This window comes from Manis javanica, chromosome 2 (assembly GCF_040802235.1).
Source record: "Manis javanica isolate MJ-LG chromosome 2, MJ_LKY, whole genome shotgun sequence".
NCBI classification, from domain to species: domain Eukaryota; kingdom Metazoa; phylum Chordata; class Mammalia; order Pholidota; family Manidae; genus Manis; species Manis javanica.
The window spans coordinates 133,810,661-133,834,269 of record NC_133157.1 but is presented as its reverse complement, the minus strand read 5'-3'; the positions used below and the strand labels follow the sequence as shown (position 1 = coordinate 133,834,269).

The window sequence follows — 23,609 nt, the reverse complement described above, 5'->3', positions numbered from 1 at the left end:
CAGGGGAAGCAAATGGGCAGCTACATTAGATGCATCTTTATGGAGTGCAAGCCCAGCTAAATGACACGTCTTTGTGACCAAACTGGGAGCTATGCTGGCGTGCAGCTTCCACAGGACACTGCAGGGCGTCCACCCCATCTACCCTACAAAAGGAGGACTGAAGTATAACAAGAAATGTTAATGAAGACATTCAGTCTACAGTTGAAGAGCTAGCTGTCCCATGTCCAGCCTGCTGGGAATGTATTCTGACCTCTGAGTGTCTGTGGACCCTTTTTTAATTAAAAACCATTTCCCATGTTGAGGATGACAACCCCTGGCCCACCAGATCCACAGTGCCTGACCCTGTGGCAGACCCTTCCTGTTTTATTCCAGTGCCCTCCATGCCACCACACGACCTTTGGGTCAGCCTGTTCACTTGCTGCAAAGGCACTTCTAGACGAACTGATAGCCCACCTCTCACTTGAGCCATCCTCCTCTTAGCCACTCACTCATCTTGCTGATGGCAAGCAAAATGTGCCTGGAGTTCCAAGCAACCCAACAACTCACTGCTGACACTCCACACACAATACCAGCTTTTGGACAGGAGCAGAACTACCTCACTTGTGTCCTTTATGACTTATTTTTACTCCAGGGAACTGCATATATGAGGTCATCACTTTTTTTTACTACATAGCTTTGTTAACTTCACTTTGAATATGTGATTGTTTTCTTGAGATTATTGACACTCTCCATAAAAATCTTCACTTCCTTTCATTCAGATCTGAAAACAAAAAATGCTGGTGGCCAAATGTAGCATCAGTATAAACCACCAAAGAAAAGTCAGAATCAGTACCACAAGTTTTTCCAGATATGTAGGAATCCCATGAAACATGGATGCCTAACAGCTGTTCCAACTCTGCTCATGGAGCAAGTCTCTATTCATCTCACGCTGCTAATGAGTCTGCATTTCTCCAAGGACTGCCCACCAAATTCAATTCCCTTCCCAATATACGATCACATAAGGACAGTTTTTCAATTGAAAGCACCTAATACACCTGGGGTGGTGGTGGGCCCGCAGCAGCCAGTATTTGACAGTATTGACAGAATGTCCAATCTGGAATGCAGCTTAGAGCAGCTCTAACCCTAGGAAGCTCACATGGGATGTGCCTATTATTCCTAGGAAGGCACCAAAGAACCACAACTAGAGGGGGTAAGATTGTGTTAAGTCCTGGAATTATTTATAAATTGATTTGGTTAAAAAAAAAACAAAACTGTACACTGATAAGAGTATTTTCACTTCTTCCTATAATAGACCAATTCCTTAGAAATACTACCAAACAAAAGAAAATTTTTGCTGTGGGACAAGGTACTTCTGATCTATAATGATCAACTAAACAATATATCATAACAAAGCAAGAATATCTTGAATGTGCAATGTTTTTCCAAATAAAGTACAATGAAATTCAGTGAGTCATGAAATTCAAAAGGATCTGCAGAACCCTAGAGCAATAAATACTTGTTTGGTGCAAGAGATGGTAGTGATAAACATGGCAACCTATCTTCCTTAAGTCCATATGACAGCCCTACAGGTATTCCCTAAAATCCTGTTATCTGAACATGCAAATCATCTTTAAAAATTAAAAGCCATTTAACAACTTTATAAATGGTGATATATAAATGGCCTTAATTCAAGACTGACACTAATGTGCACCCCCTTTTTCCTTGGATTCAGTATTTCTAACAGATAGTATTTCTCTTTCTTCCACCAAAGTGCTAAGAAATACGTATCTATCTTAGCAGTTTGGTGACAGAAGGGAAATATTCCATAACAATTATAATCCTATATAGCTCTTGACAATGAAACCTTACAAGTCAGGCAAAGGACTCAAATACAGCCTGGACATAAAACAACTTGATGCTTCATGAAAATGAATGGGTTTTTGCTAGTAGCGTCTACATCAAGGAAAGATTTGAAGAAAAACTGCTATTAATTAAAGAAGTACTGGTCCTCCATCTGTGGTCTGGGTACATTTCCTTCTCTTTTCCTGTATCTTCAACCTCTTCCCTGTTACTGGACAACACACAGGGTGAGAACGTGGAGAGGTGAGAGAAGCAGGGATGAAGGACAGAATCCCAGCTGGTGGCCCTCACTGGAGCCTGCAGCTTTTCCAAGGACTTGTTCCTGTCAGGACAGCCAGTTGCCTGCATGTTGCTGTGCCCTCATCCTGAGCTTTGGACCTTGCTGACTCTCACCTGCATGGACACTCTCCTCCCCACCAACTACAGTAAACGCACTCTTACCCTACACAATCGGAAGTAACTGGGAAAGTAAACAGGAGTAAGCAACTGCATACAAAGACACATGAATCCTTAACCACTTTGACTTGTACAGTCTCCTTCCCCTGAACCTTTCCTTAGGCAGATCAGTCTATTAAACATTCTTTTCTGCATTTTGCATAAACCACATCAATACTGCATTACCTAAGACTTTCACTATTTCTTTAAAGTACCAAAAAAAAAAAAAAATGAATGGCACAATGAATCTAGAATGATTATGCTCAAACTTTTTATAGTTGTCTTATCCATATACCTAACGTAAGAGCAGCTCCTTAGTGATTTGTTTTTTATTGAGACACTCCAATGTTTTCCAGTTAGTTTCCATGAGGACCTGTGCATGCACTATTCTTACCAGTGCCCATGAGTTAGATCACAAGTGCCCCAGAACTCCTTGGAACAGACTAGACTGGCATCTAGGAGCCCCAACTCAGACTCAGTGGGCAGGAAGGAGACAGAGCCAGAGGGGCCACAAGCCCAGCAAGTGGCTGTCCAAGGCCGACCGTGGGTTCACCTGGAGCTCCCAACGCCCAGAGCCCAGCTCAGCTCTCCCTCTCAGCTTGTCATGGTTTCAGGTAACACCATATGCCAAATTTCAGTGCAACTAAGCAAATATCTGGTGACATTTCTTGACCTGCAGACTCCTCAAAACCAAATGTTTAAAAAAAAATCCATTCCCACCCCACTTCTCATTTAAAACAAACAAAAACTGACAATCTATCCATCAATCTCAAGGAAGGACAGCAAATCATCCATCCAGTTGCCCAAACCAGAAATGTACAAGCACAGTTACCCTCTTCTCAAACAAGCTTGCATCTCCCCTCCTGCACTGCTGCTCAATTACCCAAGAACCACCTTCCCTGGGCTGATTCACTACCCCAGCTTAAGTCCCCAACCATAACAATTCTTTCACAAATGACCTTCCTGTAACAGGAGACTGTCCGCCACCCTCAGCTCACTCTGGCCACGGCCCGCACTCAAGACACCATGACAAGCAAGTTAGCTGAGACGTCACTCCTGTCTTCCCCACAAAGCCTGGGCTGCAAACCCTTTATACTCAGTGACACAGCCTGTCTCTCCACAACTAGGACAGCAGGAATGTGGCTGCTTTCTGGACCCCAGAGAGTGGAGTATCTCAGGAAGTGCGTGCTCAGTCACTTCATCCTTCATGCAATAAACATGGAAGAAATTCCTAGTATTTAAAATACAAAGCTCAGAAAATGATAACAATTCCCAAGTGAAAGCCTCTGCTGTTACATATTCCAAATGATGGGTTAATGTGGGGAAAAGGCAGTATTTTTAGGTTAGGGTAAAATTAGTCTGAGTTCACTTTTTGTTTTAGATATTCTCTGGGTTTTATATATATGTGCATATAACACACGTATGCACATATGTAAGTGGCATTTGGGATCTAAACATACAAAGTGACAGTAAAAAATTACATTTAACTATCAAAATAACAAATCAATGAATAAGCTCTTAAGTGGCAAACACATACTAAAACTATGACTTAATATTGAAAGTAGGGGTCAGAAGTCCTCTTGAAAATCTGCTCAAAGTGGAGTCCTTTCCCTAGAAAAAGACATACACTAGAAACATTAAACACAGGCTTTGACGAACAAGGATCCCCCCAAAAGTCCACCTGTGAATAACAGGCTGGGCATCTGAGGAGGAAGTCACGAGCAGGGGCTCAAGGCCCACTCGTGTGAACCCCACCTCCCCACTCCCCAGATGGTGATGCTGGGCACTCCCACTCTACCTGACTTAAGCAAATGCCGTCATTACTACCATAGGCAACCACGAAATGCCATACTGCTGACAAATAACAGCCACCGAGTCCAAGCACTGCCCTCAAATGGTAGGTGTGACAACTGAACATGGGTTCAGGGTTTCACACAAAGTGACCTTACAGAAATGATAGATTTTAAAAAAGAACTTGGGTTCCACAGTTATGAATTCAAAAATATACACTACTTCAGATAATGTCTGTTTGTTATTTCGAAGGACACGTATACAAGGCTTAATACTATATCCACTTTATAAATAACTGGATCACAATTCCTAGGCCATTAGGGTTAGAGTTCAACAGACAACAAACCTAGTAAATCACCATAGAAATTCCAAGCAAACTACTGGAATTAGAATAAGCTCCAATGATTCTGAATTACTGCTCAGCAAGGTAAGTGAATTTCTCTCAGTCTCTGGCAAGAATCCTCACTATGAAAGCTACTGTTAAAACTTCCTCAGTAAAGTCAGCATTTCTGATGCTTTGCTATGCTGTGGCTGGTGCAGCCTTCAAATGTAGCAGGTACTTGGAATTAAGGCCTAAGGCATTATACAGGATACCTACATCTTCCAAGAGTTGGATACTATTTGCAGGGGACTTAACAAAAAACTAGATGGACCCCATTCTCTGCTCTTCCTTCCCTGTGTGATGTAAGGCAAACAGTCTTCAGGCCTGTTACCCAAATAGTGAAACAGGTGTTCTAAAGAACAAATGGGAAGAAAAAAAAAGGCAAGAGCACTGGGTCCACTGGATTACAAGCCAAATACATTGTTAAGGGTCTACATCCATTTCTCACATTTGTAGAACTGTTAAAATCTGAAATCTGTGCACAGCAGGAAGCAAACAAAAGCAGTTGTGGGGATGGCACAAAAAAGAACACAAGAGGTGGCACAGCACCCACAGCAGGCCTTCCCTCAAGTCTGAGGCCACTACAAAGAGGGGATCAGTGTGAGCAGGGCCTCAGCACAGAGCCCTGCACCAGTAGCATGGACATCAAAGTTTACAACTGTTTGAATGCTTTAGGAAGGAAACCACTAAAGCTATATAAAATCTCTTAGACTCTTTCTCAAAGATACGCAAACTGCAGTCTGAATATATGATACAAGCTGGAAGACCAGTCAGCACCTTCCTAAATGAACTCAAGCTAACAGATTAAATTATCTAGAATGACAAATAGAACCCTTAATTTTCCTGCAATAAACATGTTAATGTTTTAAAAACCAGTTTAATAGCTGCTTTAAGAATCTGCTTTAAAAAAATTACAAAATGCTGACTTAACTTCTATAGCATACACGAAGCTAATGCTTTCACCAATTTCAGTTTCTCTTGTGAAATTCCACTGTTAAGGGTATACCTTGAAAAGTAACTTACATGAGTTCTGTAAGTACAGTGCAAGGGAAAACTGAGCTTTGGAAGGAGATCAAAGTTACAGTCTTTGCTCTGCCACCAACTAGCTGGCTGTGTTTCTAATTAGCTTCAGTTCCTGTCAGCTTCAGTTTCTGAATGTTCAGAGCTCTAAAATCCTAAGACTAGAGCTGCAATCTTACACTGTGTTTCTGGCAGTTATTTCAGAAACTAGTTATCAAATCTGTTAATGAAATAATGTAGACCAAAACTCAAAATCTCAGGAAATGACAGCCCTGGACAGGTGCTGTCTCTGCACCAAACACATGAAGAGTCAGAAAGAATGAAAGATTTCCTCAGTCTTACTCCAGACATGACTGTGGCATTGTACAAAGAAAATACACCTTGCAACTGGATGAAAACTGACTAAATGTGCTATCATTATTAAGTGTTTGGTAAATATATTCTTTACAAATTATCAATAAACTATCTTGACCACACCCCCACACCAAATTGCAATGGTAATGATCCAGCTTTTATTTGCCCAGCTCCTAAAATTATAAAAGTAATGCAATTTGTGGTCATATAATGACTTTGGGAAGATATCTAAGGGTTTAAATCTTGAGCTGTAATCTCATGATTTCATGAAAATCTATACTGAGTTAACAGATTAAAAATCTCCACAGTAACAATCAAACACACTATCAATATTTTGAATTTGGAAGGAACAGTGTGCCAGGAGTGTCCATGGTTTGACAGAAAATATCGAGCACATAGTCACTTAGGTTCTCAACGCACTCTGCTGCAGGGAAAGCCTTCTTCTTAACTGGAGTTTCACCAGGTCAGAGAGTTGACCATGAGCTCTGTGAGGATTCTATTTCCTATTTCTGGTCCTTCCACACTTGGGATTAACCCCCCTGCACAGAGACCTGAGAGACAGTGGGAAATGCTTTCTTCATTGTGACCCTTGATCTGCACTGACTGCCCTTCCCTTCCTAGGTATTTAAGGTGTGAAGAAGCAAATACTGCTGATCCATCAGTTAGTTACTCATTGGTACAATGGTCTGTAAGTGACCTGTTGAAGGCAAACTGGAAACAGCATTCTAGTCTGATAACAATTATCATTGGAGATACAGATATTAATCAAAAAGGAACATGGAACTTAAAATAACGCCAGGGAAAATGTTATCCAAAAAGGTTTCATATTAAACTTCCACACTAAATGACAACCAGCCTACTAGCAATTGTTTGCATGTTTTTACCTCCTAAAACCACAAGAGAACACGTTTTTGCTTTCTAAATGTCTAAATTTTTAAAGTTAACTTTCCACAAGGCCTCCAACTACTTTTAGAGATTCCTGGTATTGGCCCCAATGCAGAGTTATAGATGTCAGACAGCAATGGATTACATAGTTTGTGTGGGGATGTACAAATATATGGTAAAGTGGAAATCAAACAGGTGGTAAAATCTCTACAATGAAATACAAAGATATAATGTAACCAACAAAGAAAAGTGTTCAGAAAATATGAAGTCTTTAAAGAACAGATTTTAAAGGACTTGATATTTTCAGGAAAAAATACTTGAGAATGCACGTCAAAAAAAAAAAACGGTTGGTGAAATTTGTACGATAATAATAATAAAAAAACCCAGCAGCACATGTAAAAAAAAAAATACTTGAGAATGGAATACTTAACATATTCAGAAAGAGAATCATAGGGCAACTGGTAAATCTGTATCAAGTTGGTTACTATTTATGTGTGTTTTGAGTTTTGACAATAAAACAAATTTTTTGAAATGTGAAAAAATGTTCTCATTTTTCAGAGATGTTTCTAAAAAAGGTATCTCTTAATTAGTCTGCCTTAATAAAAGCTGAAATAACAACTACACCTTAAACAACTGACAAATGCTGGCATATTTTTTAAGTTTTTAAACATACCTGATTATATCCACTACACATAAAAGAGGTACTAAGCAAGCTATTCTTCATTTAAACCAGGGCTTGGTCTTTTCCACATTGATAAACACAAGTGTAAACAAGAGGGCCCTCCACCTGGCAGCCAAGTAGTAGCTGCAGGTGTGCACCCATTCCTCCCACACCATACCACTCTCCCTGCAGCAGCACCATCACTTAGAAAGGCAGTTCTGACCATGTGATTCTCCTCTTTAAACCCTCCAACTGCTTCCATTGTTCTTAGGATACAGAGCAAAATTCCTACCCAGACCCTGTAAGATCCAGAGACTTCCTGTCCAAGCCCTCCCCCTTATCAGCCTCATTCTAATTAGTCCCAGATCAAGCTGCCCTTCCCCAGCTCAGAGCTTCTGCACTCACCTTCTCAGCCTGGAAGGCTCTCTCCTGCATCCCACCCTTCCTTAGAGTGGCCTCTGGTCCTGCATGGCCTACATGACAACGGCCCAGCATAGCATACTCTGATATCTAATTATTTGATTGTCTACCTCCTCAGTGGACAGCAAGCTCCAAAAAGGAGGTCAACTTATCCCTTTTGTTCATCATTGTAACTCAACAAGCAATACACCGACCACCATTCTGCACCCAGACAACCGTTTTGTTTTTCACTTCAGCACAGTGTTCAATGCTTTACATGACAGTCAGCACTTGATTTTCAAACAGGCTTTGTGTTAGGTGACTTTGCCCAAATGTAGGCTCATATGAATGTTCTCAGCATGTTTACGGTGGCTAAGCTAAGTTGTGAGGTGCAGGAAGTTATGTATACTAAGTGCAGTTTTGACTTATGATATTCTCAGCCTATAATGGGTTTATCCAGACAGAATACCATTGTATATCCAGGAAGATCTGTACAGTGTGCCTGGCCCTGGGTTGGGCAAAAACGTTACAGACATAAAAGGATCTTGCCCACAAGCAGTTTGCTTAATTAATTAGATGCGATGGGAAAAGAGATGTGTTCTGCATGACCTTAGAAATTAAGGCAAGGATTCACTCATATGTGGAGTATAAGAACAAAGGAAAACTGAAGGAACAAAATAGCAGCAGAATCACAGAACCCAAGAATGGACTAACAGTTACCAAAGGGAAAGGAACTGGGGAGGATGGGTGGGAGGATGGGTGGGAAGGGAGGGATAAGGGTGGGGAAAAAGAAAGAGGGCATTACAATCAGCATGGCAAATGTAAGTATAATGTGTGTGGGGCACCGGTAGGGCTGTGCAACACACAGAAGACAAGTAGTCATTTTACAGTATCTTGCTACGCAGATGGACAGTGACTGTGAAGGGGTATGTGGGGGGTACTTGGTGAAGGGGGAGCCTAGTAAACATAATGTTCTTCATGTAATTGTAGATTAATGATACCAAAATAAAATTTAAAAAAAAAGAAATTAAGGCAAGGATTCCTGGAGGGCTCCTTTACAAGGATGGGTTAAGGAGCTAAGTTCAAAAAAAAAGGCAGGCATTAATTTCAGGCAAAGAAACCCAGGGAACAAGGCTGCACAAGGTTTCCAGGGAAGGCAGCTGTCAGTGCAGGCCAACCAAAGGCAGCCGAGCCAGCAAGGAGGCAGAGATGGGAAAGTGTTTCTTATGTAGGCAGGGGACAGTGGTCACCGAGTAGTTTTTTAAAAGGGCCTAACAATCAGAGCATGACTTTACTGCAACTCTGGCTGGAGTGACTAGAATGGTCTGTGTAAATAAAAGAAAGGATCTTATTTTGCCACACATAAATACCACCCTAATTCTAATTTATCAGCTTTTAAGCCAAAACTTTTGAATGTAAGATTTAATGAAGAACATTTCAATGAAGACTAACTCTTGACTTAATGATTATCAAACTCCCCTAAAAGTTAAGCAGAATGCTTTCAACGAATTCAGTGTCAATATGAAACATCTTCATTGTTACACAATGCACTCTGCAGCCCAGGTCTCAAGTGGAGACAGAGGTACAGAAGTGGTGGCGTCACTTACCTGCAACATTCAAGACTCAACAGGAGCCACGATAGTCTCACCAAAAAAAATGATGAAAAGACAGTTTGTAAAGATACTGAAGAGATTAAAGGTATGGGGGGGTTCAGTGTGGGGGAAGATGAGAATGGAAGGAAACATAAACCTGTTAACAATTTTCCCTCAAGTGCTAGAACATTAGGAAAAAAACATTTCCACGTTGGAATTATCTTCCTTCTTTTAATAAGAGAACCTAATGTCTTTCTACTTACAATTTCAAATTATAATACAGAAATTCATTTTCTAGTTAAGACAACACCAGGAGAAGTAGTGTAGCTCCAAAGATACCACTAACAAGTACAACCTCAGGAACAAAAAGTTTGAACTGAACTGAAGTTAACTAAGATCAAGTCTGGTGAGTTTAGCCCTTTCAGAAGGCAGTGTCTCTTCCCTGTGCACATGTAAATCAGCTCTTACAGAAACGGAGAACTCTTTACAGGAATAACGTTTTACAAAAGATCATAAGCAACAAAACCCAGGATCAGTGTCTGTTTTTCAATGATGTATTTTCCATAAACAGACTTTCAGTATGTTTTCTTCCCTCCATTAGAAAAAGACTGAGTCTAAGAGGAATTACCAGAATATACTGAGATTTTCTTACATTTGCCAATCTCAAGAGAAAAATCCTAAAATATGAGAACTTTGTATAAGTATGTGGTACAAAAGCATATTTAAGACCTCTACCTTTAAGATTAAGACAATAACAAATGGAATTTAAAATAATGCATAACTTCACAGCTCTTTATAATCTCAAGGGACCTATTAAAGATAACACGTTACTAGACTCAGAAGACCTAGATTCTAATCATAGGTATGAACTCTGGCATGACACTTTGATGGCAGCGAATGGGCCACTTGTTGGTCCTAATATGCCATAAGTCTAACACCACAGGAACTCCAAACCATTGCAGATCTACTGGCTGTGGGGCTACATGAAGGCACTGTTTACTACTATTAGCAACCTGAGGTTCCCAACTCACACTGAAGTATTTTGTTTATGTTTTTGATATGTGAGGACTGTCTCATAAAAACTAGTGACTAAGTCAAATACTTGTTTCCACAGTTTAAATATGTATTTCTCAAAATGTGTGCTTATTTGTGGAAATCATATTAAGTTCAATAAATTTTCCAAATTTCAAATTTCTTTAAAGCACAATCCCTAAAGCACAATTTTTGAAAAGCAAAATCCCACATGAAATAAAATTAAATTTCTCCCTGAATGTGCTTTCACTTCAGCTACTCTTCTCCAAAATAAACTAATAAATGCTAGGAAACTTTTGTACTCATATTATCATCTATTTTCTCTCTGGCTCCAATGCAAAATTTAAAAATTCTGAATAAGCATCTCAGTAATAAAAAAAGAAGTGAAAACAGCCAACCAACATCAAGGTGTTACAATAGCCCTATAAGGTCAATATTACTATGCCCCTTTTAGAGATGAAGAATCAAGAGAGTTAAGTCATTGCTAAACAGTATGAAGCCATCCATTCTTTCAAGAAAATAAGCCAACTCATGATATTTTTTCAAAATACAGGATGAAATTAATTTATAACCAAAGGAAAGTTTCAAAGAGAAATACACAAATCAAATTTATGGTTGGATAATAAACTTGCTAGTCTTATGCCTTTCAGAAAGTAGTTCACTTTAGCAACTCAAGCCAACTTCGGTCAAGGGATTCCTTATAGCCTGATTATAAAAATGCCCTTCCGTATATTAAATACATAGAAAAGTTGAACAGCCACATTTCAAGTTCTGTAAACTACCCGGACTGTAAACTGAGGGAGCCAGACAGGTGGTGAAGTCTGAACTTCCACGCTGCACATAGTATGTGACCACCAGAGAAGTGAACAGGACTCTTTCCGATGGTGAGTCCTGTTCAAACTACACCTCAGCACCTATTTCAAGTTCATTTTTAAGTAATATAACTTAAAATAAGAGGCCAGTTCAATACCGTAACAGAAAAATATTTTTCAAAAGGGAAAATAACTTGTATGCTTACTTACAATATTCGTCTTCAAATTGGTTATTTATCTTTTCTCGAGACTCTCACGCTTACCATTTCCTTACAATCCAGGGAACTCCTTCCGTTCCCTCAGTTACACAAACCCTCCAACTTCCACTTAAAATCAGGAGACGTTACGGATAGTCAGGGAGATCTCCAACGCAGAAGAGCTACTCTACAGATAATTTTCCCAGTTTTCATCTCAGCCAAAATAAAAGACTGTGTTCCACAAAAATAGGGGGAAAACAAGATTACATGCACGAAGAGTTGCAATACAAAATAACACTGAAGTCTGAACAGCTCTTGGGTTCACGTTCTGATTGGTTAGACGCAGAAGCAGGTGGGAAGAGAATCCTGACCTGTCCCTGTGGCCCTATTTTCAACGCGGGGAATCCCTAGGTTTGATTTTTCTAATTCCCACAGCATCTGCCTCTGCTCAAGCCTACCGAGAAGAGTACGGAAGCCTCCCAAATGCACCCCGAGTAACAGGATCCCACTTCCTGGTCCGAATGACCCCGTCCCCTCCCGGCTCGGCCGGCGGGCAGGGTGAGGCCGTCGCAGTGCGGGCGAGAGCGACGCTGCTCGGACCCCGGCCCTGCCCAACCGGACCGAGCCCTGCCCGGACCCCGACCCCGCCCGCCCCATGTCCCAGCGCCGCCCGAGACCTCGGCGCTGCCCCGCCCGACCCCGGCCTGCCTGCCGGTCTGGGTCCTGCCGACATCCTGGCCTCTCTCCGGCCCTGCCCTGCCCGGCCCCGCCTGCCGCCCGGCAGTACCCAGACCCAGCCCTGCGTCTGCACTGGCCCGGCCCGGCCCCACCCGGCCCGGCCGCGGCCCCGGCCCGCCGGCCCCCACCCGGTCGGCCCCGCCGCGTCCTCCGGGAAGATGGCGGCCTGGCGGCGGCGGCGCCAGCCCGGGCTGGAGGCGGGCAGCGCAGGCTGAAGCTGCCGCGGCTTCCACGCTCACCTGTCAGCACCACCGCCGCCCGGCCGCCGACCGCCGCAGCCCCGGAGCCGGCGACCGCGCCGCACGCGGACGGGCCGTGAAGGAGGGGCGCGGGAGGGCGCGGCCGGCAGGACGAGCGGCGGGGGCGGGGCGGGCAGGCTACGGCGGCGGCGGCGGCGCCGTTTCCTTCCCGTTTCGGGCCGAAAATGTCTCAACCTCGCGACTCTGTCGCCCCAACGCTCCTTCCCGTTCGCATGAGAACACACAGCTCCACTTCCGGGGCCCGGCGGAAGTCCCGCCCCGCGCGCCCGCGCACTGCGCACTCACCGCCTAGACACCCGTCCAGGAGAGCTTTACGTCATGGCGTTAGGATGTCCCAATTGGCCGCTCGCAGCGCCCGGTTCGCCTCCGCTTCCCGGCCTCTTCGCGCGCGCCCCTCCCTCCGGCACTTGTGATTGGCGAGGGTGTTCACGCAGCCTCGCCCCGCCCTGCGCACGCATTCCGGCCCCACCCCGCTGTCTCCACAAGCCTTGCAGCGCTTTAAGGAGGCGGCGCAGTGGGGCTGGGTATGCTGACCGCTCTGCGGGCTGGGTTTCCAACCTCCCAGCATCCCGGTCACGCGGGTCCGCGATGCCAAACCCCCTCACCCTCCAGATAGCAACCGTCACCCCATCAGATAACCTTCAGAACCCTCCTGGGACTCCTGCCCCCCACCCCTGGACCACGACCCTTGCCCCTCCCCTGGATAGCTACTCCTAGTAGCCCCCCGGAACGCCTGCACCCCCTTACCCTGGGCCAGCGACCTCCGCCCCCCCACAACACCAGCAGCCCCCGAACATCTGCCCCCTTAACTCCGGGTCAGCAAACCCCAGCACCTCTCAGGACACCTACCCCACTCAGCCCAAGAGAGCGACCCCCAGCACCCCCTGGGGCCCCTGAGCCCCCCCATCCCGGGTTAGCGACCCCTGCCTCTCTACGACCCCCAGCACTCCCCCAGACACCTGCGTCCTTCACACCGGGTCAGCAAACCCCAGAACCTCCCGGGACGCCTGCCCGCCCCCAGTCAGGAGCAGCGACCCCAGCCCGCGTTGAACGGCGGTGCGGTGGAGGCCGGGGTTGCGGGGAGCGGGAGGCGGTGCCCGTGGGGTGGGGCCTGGCAGAGCCGCCGGCTCGCCGTTTAGGGGTGTTGAAGCATAGCTCACCCACCCTGACGGTGGTATGTGGAGGGAGAACAAAGTACAGTATGTCCACCCCTAGACGCTGCTCCAAGTGACTGATGCCAGCGTAAACACTTGCATGAATTAGGGTTTGGCCCACACCCAGGTGTTGTGCCCCACCCAGAGCTAGGAAACTACGGGTGAAGGCTGGACGGATAGCAAGGACTTGGAGGATAAAAGTCCTGAGGACTGAGGTCTCCAGTACTGAAAGCCTGAACTATTTCAGAAGAAGGGTCTGCAGGTCACTTCCCAGACAACCTGGCGGTCGCGTTGAAATAATTACCCACACTCCCCAGCCCTGCGCTTGGTTCACCTGCAAAGATCAGGACCCTCCAAAGTTGGTAAGTAACACCATCTTCCCTGCTGTCTCTGCATTCTGGCAGACATTGCGATATGCAAATTTCCAATTTCCAGAGAGACTAAATGTTGCGGGAGGGAAAGGTTCCTTGTATTGTCTGGGCACCTCTCATTTCTGTTCACATTGCATGAACCTTCCTAACAGCCCAAACTGGCTTTTTGTTCCTGATGATTTTTCTTCCTGTTTCAAAAGAAACCCATTTTTACCGTGGTTTATGGCATCTCTACTTTGAAAGATATATCTTTAAAAGCCATTTCTAGTGTAAGTTTCTCAACATGGTCACACACACTTCCCATGTCGAGCCCCACCCAAAGGCTCTTTCCTTTTTCCTCATAGGAGGCTTTGCCTGCTGGTTCTTCTCTTCCACTGTGTTTGGATAGCATGGTGGATGGCTGATGCGTCCATGTCCCCTCACCATGGCCCTGTGATTCAGCTACTGCCCCTGCGTGTTGGCATAGATAAGGCAGTCCTTCACATGCAGGGCCATCTGCCTCAGCCCAAGCCTCTGATGCCCCAGCCTGCCAGCCAGTCACTCACCAAGCATTTGTGAAGATGAAGGCACCAGGGTGTTCACTGGGTGTAGGCATTAGTAAGGCACAAACTTCATCCTCCAGGATGGCACTGTCCCCAAAAGGCAGATCAGCCAGCAGTCCCCATGGTGTCCTGAGTCCTGCTCAGGAATGGCCCAGACTAGACGTAGGTTCCCTGGGGTTTGCTGCTCTTGGTGGAGCACTGGAGCTCATTCCATCTCCAAACGCCTCAGTCTTCAGTGTCCTTCCTCTGAGCTCTTCCCTCTGCCTGGAGGGATCCCCCTCTGCTCCACTTCTGGTGAAATCTGGCTTATTGTTCAAGTTACAGCTCAACTGTCAACCACTTGAATGTCCCTTTTCAGTAGCTGGTTTGCCTGTGGATCCTCCCAATACTCTTCATAGCTCTATTAAAGCCATGGTGATTTTCCATGTATGTGATTGTCAGCACCACTAAGGGTCAGTTCCACAAGGGCAGAGAGGGTCAGAGCGATGCCTGGCACCATATGCATGTGCATGTTTGCTGTGGGGGTGGGAGTAGTATCTTCTTAATAAACATCTGCTGAATTGAAAAGAGCAAGACATTCTCATAGTAAAGGCCTATATTTCAGCTAGTATCTGAGAATGTTTTCTTTCATTCTGCCAGCATCTTCTGTGAAAAACACTTTTGCTCTATTGAGTATTTCATCTTTGAAAATTACCTTACCTGTGTGTTAGCAAACTCATTTGTGGCTTAACTGCACAGCTCAAACTTTATTCCTAATGATTTAAAACTATTCATTTACCCATTAATTAAACAAACACTCAGCAGGTCCCTACTCCCCCTCAGGGGCTGTGTAGTAAGGGCAGTGAGCAGGCAGGAAGGGACTAAGAAGGGTGAGGATATGTGGAGTGACACAGACCCAGGGGCAAGCACCAGGGAGGGGCCAGAGCCATGGGGGAAGGAACCAGAGAGAGTGAGTAAGCCAGGACCAAAGAAACAAGGCTGTGAGCTGCCATAGCTTTCCAGCATGGAGGGAGAGACCAGGCCAGAGAGCACAAGAATTGAAGATGACAGAACAAAAGGCCAAGTTGGAGAGGTGGTGGAGGCTCAGGAGCCTCAAGGGACAAGCAAGGCAAGAATCCCAAGGGTCCTGTGAGCTATGTTGGACTTTGGGTTTGACAGTGGAGGAGATTTTATGAGGCAAGAGGGGCTTGGCTCATAAGTTTCTAAGCCCTGGAGGATGGCTGGCTCCAAAAAGCTGGCCCAACGGAAATATAGTAAGGAAACAGCTTGGTTAGGTGGGAGTATCAAAATGAATAGTGACGGCAATAAGCTGGGATACACTGGGAAAGGATGCATGAGTTCATACTAAGAAATATAAATAAACAGGTAAGTAAAACAAGAATCCAGAGAAGAAGGAGCAGCAAGTGGAGAAAGAATCATTTATAACAGCCCCACAGTGCAGCTGGCACAGAGCTTACCCTTCAGGAATCACCAGTGGATGCTAAAATCCTTGTGTGAAGCTTCATTGAGGAGCAGGTCATGTATGCCACTTCACAGCCTATTAATTGCTTATCACTTATTAAGCAGGAAGGGCATTTGTACAGTAGATACACTTGGACCCCATCTTCTTCAAGGAATGAAAGTTGGCAACCCCAGTGAGGTGGTCTACTGACATGTGACATCTCAATGATGATGTTCTTGCCAAAAGTGTACCCACTAACCAGAGGAACCATCACAAACATAACTGAGGACGCTCTGTAAAACCATTGACCCATAATCTTCAACAATGTCAAGGACACAAAGGACTGAAATGTTGAAACTCTTCCCAATTAGGGAAACATAACAGCTGAAAGCAGCGTGCAGTCCTTGCTTTGATCGTCCATCCAAGTAGTGTGAGCTAGAACAAACATGATTGCAGTTTCAGTATGGACTCTAGTCTTGTAATCAAGGTTGTGTTCTGGATTAGTCTTATACATTGTTTAATGGCTATGTAAGAAGAATGTCTTTGATCTTAACAGGTAAGTGTTTACAGGTGAGGGGTCAAGATATCTGCAAGTTTCTCCCAGATAGTTTAGTAAAACACACGCAAATATGACAAAATCTTAACTGGTAAATCTAGGTGTGGGATATATAAGTGGCTGTGACTTGTCTTTAGATTTGAGGCTCTTCAGATGGAGAATTATCCTTTAGAGGTATATACTGAATTTATTGATGAATGACATGATTTTATGTCTAGTATTTGCTTCAAAATCTAAAGGGAAAGTGGTTGGTAAGAATGTATAAGAAATAATGGGACAAGCTGGTGGGTTGAGCATTGTTGAATGGGTGATAGGTACATGGGAGTTTATGAAGCTCTTCTCCCATCTTTGTATATGTTTTGTATATGTTTTAAGTATGGTGATGGGATGGAGGGTTTTAATTCATCACAGATCATCATGGGCAAGTACCGTTCAAAAAGCAGTGAAAGAGAAGGCCTGTGTTTTCATCTGGCTAAAGGAGCAGAGGGCCTGGGGAAACCTCTAACTTTTCAAGCCAGGGTTGGGGGCAGTCATACTGGCAGGTACCAGCCCAGGGGAAGGAGGCCTGGGGACACCCCATGGCCAAGGGCCTACAAAGGTGATGCTGGGTCTGCACGAGTATGGAATTTTGGAAAGAGGGACCATAACTAGAAAGAGAAATTCTGAGAAACATTTTATGTAGGGTGCTTTGTGATACCTCAGGGTTCTAGCTCCCTTATGGAAATCAGAGAAGACCTAGGCTGGTCCTTCAAGGCTTCTGTGGTTGAATTTGCATTTCCTTTGAAAGGAAAAGTCCATTCAGTATGGACTCTAATCTTGTAATCAAGGTTAAGTTTTCTGGATTAGTCTTATAAATTGTTTTATGGCTATGTAAGAAGAATGTCTTTGATCAGATGTAAGAGGATGCTGCCCAGAACTACAGCTTAAATTCTGCTGGTGGCCTACACAGAGCCTTTCTGCATTTAGCTTCTCTTATATTTAGCACCACTCACCTAAAGTGAATCCAGTAGACTTGAAATTTTTATCATTTGCGCTCGTTTTTTTCTGGATTCCATGGTGACAGCCCATTTTGTCTCTTTGTTTTGACAACATTATAACCTTAGACACCATACACAGAGTTGAGTGAATTATCATTTCCCAACATCAGCATTATTATAATCATGTTTTCCTCTGGATGTATTTTAGTCACTTTGGTCAGATTTAGGAAACATTGTTTCCTAGATTGGGTCTGTGAGACACTGGACTCCCATCAGTGACACTTGGACAGTCATCACTGATGCAGTTACTGCTGTAGAAAGCAAACTCAGCAACAGTTTATATCCATCTTTTTACCTTCAATTTTCTGACCTTATGCCCAACTCTGGGGGTGTTATCCTATTACAATGTTTGATCTCCGTGCATCTGTTATGTGAATAAATATGTAACACATGTAAAGACAAATCTGCATTTCAAATTTTTCACCATGTCACATATCTGTATATCTTTTTCTTTAGAATTACCTCCTCATATTTAGGTTTAGAGTATTTCTCTAAGCCCCAGGACCTCAGGCCACTGTTTAAATAACCCCAGCACCCGGCAAGTGCCTGGCACCCAGAGGCCATTTAGCATTCACAGGAAGCAGGGCTGGGTACTAGTAGAAGTTGTTTGCTTGGCACCCATAGTGGAGGCAGGCACCCTGATCTGACGTGGGGTATGGAGGCCCACAGGTGAAGGCCATCTGTGTGACTGGCTTGGAGGCTCAGAAAAGAAGGGAGCATATTAACAGCATGATCCACGAAGTCTTACTGGCATAAAAGATGTGAATTAGGAAGAGATGAGCAAAAAGACATTGAATTCTGAAGTCCATCTTGTCTGCCAACATGGCTGTGTTTCTTTGGAATGTTTGGTAAAGTTCTGACTTGGAAGCACTAATTATTTACCCACTTACTACTATGTCACTAAAGACTAAGCCTTTACAGGTCACCTGCTACCATTTGTGAAGAGTAGTCTAAGTAGTCTCAGTGCACTTGGGCTACCAGACTCACCTCTCAGCACGGCAGTTTCCACTACAAGGAAAACTTGGGAATCCTGCTGTACATCACTGGCTGGAGCTTGAGACCCTTGGGCAGGGATGTGGGCTGGGTCTTAGAATGAGCAAATTTGGATTTGAAGCTCAACTTCCTGGCAGGTCCTGCCTCGGAACCCCTAGACCATAACAGTTCAAGGGGCAAGTGCTGCCATTCAGGCAGCACTGGGCAGAAAACAAGTCTCCCTTCCTGTTTACTCACAATCCAGATTTTTATTCTTGGCTCCTCCTGTGTGGTGCTGACCCTGCCCTCCCCTTGGACTGTCACTTTGCCCTCTGGCTGCAGTTGGCTGTGTGCTCTGATTCAAGGACCTGTGTCTAAACTCTTTCTGTTCCAGTTATTGTGCTTGGTGCTCTTTGAATTCTAATTAAAATCATCCACAAACAGTTTGTTAAAAGTTAGTGTCTGAAGTTTTATTCCCTGATGCTTTGAACTTCAGGATATGTATGTAGCAGTTCAAGTTGTATGCATGATTAGTGATCACTAAATTGTTAATGATATTCAACATAATTTGGAATTTAATAAATATTTTGCTTCTTGTGTTTATGGAATTTCAAATGTTTCCAATTTTCTGTATATTATAAAAATATAAGCATATATTATAAACTATGGTTCTGATTCATATTTTATACAATTTATATTTTTTAATGTAATTTAAGACATTTTAACATTACTATCTATTATAGACTGAATGTTTGTGACCAACCCAAATTCACAGGTTGAAGCCCTAAACCCCATGTGGCTGTTTTGGAGACGGGGCATCTGAGGAAGTAAGTAGGATTCAAAGTGGTCTGGAGGGTAGGGCCCTGATCCAGGAGGAGTGATGTCCTTACAGAAGAAACACCAGGCAGCTCCCGCACTCTGTCCTTGGGAACTCACTGAAGAAGGCCTGTGAGGACACGTGCAGAGCCCTGTCTATGAGCCAGGACACGGACCTCGCCAGAAACTGAATTGATCAGAACCTTGATCATAGACTTCCACCCTCCAGAACTGTGAGAAAATAAATTTCTATTGTTTAAGCCACCCAGTCTCCGTTAGGGAAGAGTTGGTCCCTGGGGAAAGGCCTCCCTGTAGATATTATTTGCTTCCTGGTACTTTTCCAAATTTAGCTGTCCTAGTTAACACCACATCATAGTATACCAAAAATCAACTACTAAAAATGGCATCAAACTTTTTAATTTCCATATTCCGTCTGAAAATTTCTGGAAATTCACATCCCTTACCTTTCTTATGGACTGTGTGTCTTACATCAGCTCTTAATTACGTATGCTGGTTTTTAAATGCAAATATAAAGATTTTTTTTATAAAGATTTTTAAGTTACCAAATGGGGAAGAATATTTTTATAAATAAATACACATTTGTCCAAAAGAATGTAGGAAGGCAAGCAAATTACTCTTGTGATAACTTTTAGGGCAATTAATATGGTATTTTCTCCAGTTATTAAAAGAACCTTGAAAAGTTAGGAAAATAAACATTTCTGTTCAAGTGTGTCCTCTGACTCAGTGTGTAGCAGGCTGGAAGGCGGGATAAGTCAGAGGGATGAGAACCTGGGGACCCATTGCCAACTCTTAACTTTCAGTAAGTTATTTTTGCTCTTTGGGCCTTGTTTCCCCATTTGTTGATTCAAAAGATTGAAATAGAAACTATGCCATCACTAAACAGAGAAGATGTATTACACACAAAAAAAGCCTCAAATAATATTCTTTTTCTTGTTTTGGAAGCATGGAGGGAGGCAGACTTGGGTCAAAGCTAACTGGAAATGAGAGTGGCCATAGCTTTGACTCTGAACTGCTTTCACCTGCTGCGGTCCAGAAGCAGACCTTCTTCAGAGTGAAAAGGTAGCAAGAGACCGCATCCTTCATCAGAACCAGTGTATCTTGCCAACAAACAAGCCCAAGTTCTGCTTCTTTCAGGCACAGAGGAAACATGGCTCACTTCTGTCCAGAAGTACAAATGCCTCGGGGCATTGGTTCTCGCCACAGGTGGCCAGCGGTGGGCACATGTTCCAGCCCTGAGGACATCGGAACTCTGCCACCACCAGTGGTGGTGCCCAGAGCGATGCAAAGGCCTCGGGCAGAAGGTGTTTAACTTGCTAGACCCAGGAGGAGACAGCCTGCAACCCTGGAAGGGGAGGTTGTGAAACCTCAGCTTTTCCTGCCTAAGAGTGGCTTCTTTAAATGTAAAAAGCCCTCAAACATGAAGTTAATTACATGATGTTTTAGAATTAATAAATCAAACAAAAGTGGCTTACACTTGACAAACCAAGCTGCTGGACTTGAGAAGGGCAGGAAGACACTGGCTGGTCTCCCCTCTGGACATACCGTGAGCCCATACTGTGGACCTTGCAGCCAGTGTGGAAGCCATGCTGCCTTGCTGCTTCTATGTCAAACTTTGGGGGAGGAGCATAGAGAGACTCCACAGGAGCCTCCTGCATGGCACCGCCTTGACACTGGCCTGGGCACAGCCAAAAGGGCTCTGCTTGCCCCAGGGCCCCCTCCTGTGGGACATGCCCACCTCCTTTGAAATCCTACCTGTTTCTGTAATTTCGTCCTTCCAGGGAGCTTGATTGGCCCTGGCAGGAGGAAAGTGGAAGGTAAGTGGGGTGGTGGGACTTTAGGGAGAGCTCCCTTCCTACCTGATAGGAACTTCCTCAGATATGCTGAGATCTTGAAGGTCTAGGTATCAGTGACATCCAAGTAGTCACCACCAACATTCAACTCTTTTATTGTACACTGGTTTGAATGGTTTATACTTACCTTATGTGTACAATTTTTCAATTAATAAGGCAGCACAAACAAAAGTACTGCATAGAGTCTGGGTCCTGGCTCAGGCCCAGCTTTGGGTAGATGGGGGAAGGAACTTTACATCTGTGACCATCCACCTATTGCACATGGATCACCTGTAGGCTGGCTTCTGTCAGCTCTCTGCTGAAATGGGTCCTGTGTGAGCCCTGGCCTACTGGCTGCAGCACTGACACCTCTGCCGTCTCCCTGCCCCACCCTGGCCCTTTCTTTCCTGTGTTCCCTGGAGCCATGCTGCTGCTTCCCTACAATCTGCTTACTTTTGTTTCTGTTGCCCAGACCTATCATGCTGTTCTTCTAGGAAGTGAGTTTCTGTCTGGAGCAAGTCTAAATACTGTGTACTGGGCGGTGGGGCACCTGTATCCTCCAGGTCAGCACCCTGTGCCTCAACCCTGATCTCCTCTTCCTCCTCCCCAAGGCCCATGGCTCTGTGGTCCAGCATGTGTAGAAATTGAGCTGACATGGGCTCTGATAAGGAGGCAGTCATCTTGTGCCTCCAGGTTGCTGTGACATCACTGAGATGACCCCTGCTCTGTCCCTTATCTAAAAATATCAGACTTCAATCTCTAAGATGCAGGAACAAGTTCCTACATGTTTTTCATCACCCAGTGTCCTGCATGAGCAAGAATGTTCCCATCCTCCCTGAATAGGGCGAGTAGTGTGGAGCAAAGGTGGGAAGACTGGAGAGGAAGCTGGTTGCTTATATCTGAGAAGAGTACAGGTTCTCATGGTAATAAAAGCAGGTGGAACCTGCAGTTTCAAACACAGGAGATGCCTCCAAGTGCGTTTTCTCCCCACCCTAACTCCCCTCACTGCCCGGTGTTACAGGCTCACACACACCACATTTGCCAGAGTGTTCAGTCCACCCCATCCAGATGGGAGCTGTCAGGGACACAGATGGGTATTGGGAAGAAGATATAGCCTGGTGGGATGAGGACAAGCACAGCAGTGTGGAGGGGGCCTGATGCGGCAGCCATCGTGTGACTCATGAAGGATGCGCCCAAAGGAGGGTTTGGGCCAGTGCCTGGCCCAGGGTGGTGCCCGAGAGGCAGTGGCACTCCTGAGCTGGGCAGGGCCTGGCTGCAGGGTATAAGGCCTGATGTGAATCTAACTGCCCTCCCTCACCCACTCTGTGAACTCAAGGAGTCACACTGCCCACTGATGCCTACTCTTTCCAAACCTGCAGTTGCATCACCTGCCTCTCAGCACTGTTCAGACGAGGGCTGCTGACCTATGCAGCCATGCAGGAAATAGTAGCTCTTCTTTATTCACCCCAAAAGCCCCTGTCATTACCAAGTTCATCATCGCTATGTTAGATACATGGTGTGATGTATGCATACAAGGATTCTTTGGAAAGACACAAGATTTGGCCTCATTGGTGAGTCAGCTGGGAATTGAAGTAGCACTGGTGACATTCTAAATATCACACGTGGATAAGCTTTGGGACTATGACATATTTGTAGCTTTAGGACCCCTGAATAGTGTGTCAGGAGCACCACCATCAGAGGCAGAAAGCCCCAAGGAATAATCAGGTCCCCCCATTTATGAGACTGTGCTGAACCACTGATAACAGGTCTGTGCAAAACCACAGTGCCCAGTCCTCTGCCTGGGCCGTGTTTATTCCTGGAGAACAGTGACTCATAGCTGCTCAAAGTATTGCTGCTTGGGGTTTTCCTAACAGCTACTATAGATTTCCCTTCCCGCAGTGCCCCTTCACTTAATTATAGCACGCTGGTAAACTGCCGCACTGCTATGTGCTCATGCTGAGCAGATGCATTTGTATTTTGCTGTCAGTGAAGTATGTGGTATTTGCTGATAGGGTTCTTGCAGGCAGAGACAGACTGCACCTCTGGAGTGGGCCCACTGGCATGGTCTTCTCACCTTCCTCTGCCACGTGCTGGTCACACATGCCCCCCAACCCAGGGTGTGTCCAGAGAAGACTGTGCCCCTGCAACAGCTGTGCATGTTGTGATGTAAAGCAAGAGGCTCTTCACTCTGCATTTACACCTGCTAGCTAGGGCTGCCTTTCCTAGAACTCCACCCAAGGAGACGAAGGAGTTAGCCCAGAGAGAAACCAAGCAGAATCGAAACAAGCACTGTCTCATGACCCAGAAACACTTACCTCATGAATGTATGGAACTCTGATTTATCTTTAGATCGTTTTCATCCATGTGTAGTTTCCTCTTTGCCTATAGGTGACCTGCAGGACCCCTGGAAAGTGACCTTGCAAACTGAAGGTCTACCCTTCAGGAATGAGGAAAAATAGGGCTGGCAGATGCG

General features: G+C 44.9%; 1 protein-coding gene and 1 long non-coding RNA gene across 5 annotated transcripts in view; one reads left to right on the top strand and one right to left on the bottom strand.

Moving 5' to 3' along the window:
- Window positions 1–12,641, bottom strand: part of LARP4B (La ribonucleoprotein 4B) — a 114,776-nt gene extending 102,135 nt beyond the window's left edge. The window contains exon 1 of one of the 2 annotated variants that reach the window (XM_073229482.1): window positions 12,377–12,641. The gene's annotated coding sequence lies outside the window, so the exon portion shown is untranslated. The remainder of the gene's footprint in view (window positions 1–12,376) is intronic. The other variant, XM_036993700.2, reaches the window with a different exon arrangement.
- A 236-nt stretch (window positions 12,642–12,877) lies between these two features.
- LOC108405712 (uncharacterized) lies at window positions 12,878–22,090 on the top strand. 3 transcript variants are annotated; one of them, XR_012128150.1, is made up of 4 exons: window positions 12,878–12,921; window positions 13,697–13,913; window positions 19,246–19,519; window positions 20,250–22,090. It is a non-coding gene; the product is annotated as an uncharacterized lncRNA (long non-coding RNA). The 3 variants fall into 3 exon arrangements; XR_012128151.1 differs by lacking the exon at window positions 12,878–12,921 and having other exon boundaries at window positions 13,461–13,913; window positions 20,250–20,366; window positions 20,442–22,090; XR_001855263.3 differs by lacking the exon at window positions 12,878–12,921 and having other exon boundaries at window positions 13,461–13,913.
- The last annotated feature ends 1,519 nt before the right edge of the window (window positions 22,091–23,609 follow it).